Raw genomic sequence first — 2728 nt, forward strand, 5'->3', positions numbered from 1 at the left:
GGATGAGTAGTGCAAAGACTTTGAGAACCAAACAGCTTTTGCTCCATCAGTTGATTCAGCATAGGACGTGAGAACTTCGCAGAGATCTTTCACCTTAGCTTTTGAATATCTTCTAGTGAGAATATGTCTTTATTTTTGTCTAAGAACCATTCCAGATTTCGAAATTACAACAAAAAGTCAACAAGCACACAAAATGTCCGCAGAACAGATGTTTGAAAGTTTTGCCAGATCACCCTCAGTCTCGTCATCATGTTTGTGTGGTTGCTAATACAATGTGAAGCCGGAAGCTACAAAGAGGACTATTGTCTTGGTCCGAAGCATCCTTTGTTCCATTAGCAGATTATAGAATCAATCCATGCCTTTCCCACCCATAATTCGAGCTGGCAAATTCTCCAAAGCAAATTGAACTGAGGAAAGTCAACCCGCAGGGCCTGAATGCATGGTGAATTTCAGCCTGCTGGGGCAGGCTGAAAACTTGTTTCAATTACATGACCGCTTTTCAGCCTGGGCTGAAATATAAGCCTGGGCGTGTATAGAGTCACAGAAAAATGAAAATGCTAACAAGGACATGAAAATAGGTGCAACAGTTTTCTCGCCTCTCAATTTTTAACGTTTTGGGATGGTGACAGCCTACAAAGATCATGGAAATCAAACGGAACCTGTCTTTGGTCACATACCTGTAAAGGCAGCAAAATACGAGATACAAAAACCCTCAACTTGGCGCGCCACATTGTTGCGTTGCAAGTTTTGGATCGATGTTTCTCGTTTTTCACCTTGTGTGATTAACTTGTCGCGCAACAAAAACATTTGTTGCGAAAAGTAAAGCGACGGTCTACTTTGAGCAACAAATTTTAGCTTTGTTGCTCGTTTTTTATCAAAGTCACAACTTGACTGATGCTCCCATCTGATTGGTTAGTAGAAGTCACATGTCCACGTCAGAGCGTGTAGCCGGAGGTAAACAAACATGGCGGAAATTTTGCTGGCAAAATCTGGAGCTTATTGCAAAGTTGAAAGAATTCCCATGCCTTTGGGAGACGAGCAGCCCGGCTTATAAAGTCGATAAAAAAACAAAAGAGAAAGCAATGGAGGAGTTAAGCAAAGATTTCAATCTTGAGAAAGACAGCCTCCGTAGTCTTATACATGGACTAAGGTCAGGTTTAAACCGTGAATTAAAGAGGGAGGCAGAAGGCAAGATTGTCAAATGGAAATTTTTCCATGCACTCAAGTATATGAAGGAGGACATAGTCAAAAGTACGAAGGTAGGTTGCGTTTCATACCATCCATTTATTACAACAATTAATTATCAAACAGATCAACCTTTGGTATCTTACTAGAGCACTGATTTTAATTTATGTTCGACTATTCTTCGATCTAAACCTTTTTTTTTTCTGGCACAAGGGCGATAAAAAAAAATTGCAAATGCAATTAAAACGCTGTTGTAAAGCTTGTGTTGCAGGACAAGGAAGAGAAAAAGTGGGTGCCTGAGGAGGTCGAGAAATTAATAGATTATTATAGATGTGGAAAATGTTGAGCCACGCCCCCACAAAAAGCCAAGATCAAACAAAGTCACACTTGCTAAAGAAATGGAATAAGCCAAGCTTGATTTATATAAGGAGGCAGTCAAGTGCTTACAGATGCCAGTGCCCATTAGCCCTGCTTCTGCCTCAAATGATGATGAGATAACCTCCCTCTTAAAAAAAAAAAAAAGATTAACAACTGTATTTTCTAATTACCATACATACAGCATTAGATTGGCTGTAAAAAAGTGTAAATAATTGGTAATTGTAAAGCTCATTATCAGACATGTTATATATTAACAATATATCATAAGAGGTGTCACATAATGTAAAGAGCATTCTTGAGAAATTAGCACTTGCTTGCTATATTAATAAAGATGTTTCATTTAACAATTATTATAATTATCTTGTCAATTGTTCGCTTTGTCAATGCCACATTGTCTCCACTGCCAGGATACAGCTCCCTCAAGGTTGAAGTACTCCAGGTATTCCTGTCTGATTTTTCTTGCCTCATAAGAGTAATTGTTGCTTCCAGAAGGGATGAAGTCTTCCCACTGTGGTTTGTTTTCTTCAGTTCTCCAGGGTGCTGGGATAACATTGGCTTCATCATCTTCCTCATCAGCTAAGCCCCTGGCTCTGAAAAATGTTGTGGATGGTCATACAGGGCAATTACAACCATTCACAGCTGCATGCACACCAACAAATTTTCTCATTGACTAAACTGCAAAAAAAAAAGATGCACTGGGGAATGGGTCAGGACCTCACTCTGAAAGAATAGCTCCCATCCCCTAAAAAGTTTCTGTGTGCCCAAAGCTCCTTCAAAAGGCCTCCCTTTTCCAACAATTTCGTAAGGTCTTTAAAATTTCTTCCCTGTTGTCGTTGTTTCTGCGATCATTTCTTGATCCAAAAAAGAATTTATTTTACAAACTATAATATTCACCTCAAATAATTGTGTAGCACCAGAGCAGCTAAGACCAAGTTCTTCACCATCTCTGGAGGGAGGAGAATGGAGGTACGAAAAAGCCACCATCTGATATTTACAAAATTAATAAAAATAGTGGAACTAAATCAATATTATACACTCAATGCAGCATAAATACAATCATTTGGGTTATTTTCAAGACAAAAGTGTACATAAAATCATTTGCAATGAACTGCACATACAGTCATTTACATCAGGAGCCACAAAAACATGATATAACTAACAATAA

This window comes from Montipora foliosa, chromosome 7 (assembly GCF_036669935.1).
Source record: "Montipora foliosa isolate CH-2021 chromosome 7, ASM3666993v2, whole genome shotgun sequence".
Classification (NCBI taxonomy): domain Eukaryota; kingdom Metazoa; phylum Cnidaria; class Anthozoa; order Scleractinia; family Acroporidae; genus Montipora; species Montipora foliosa.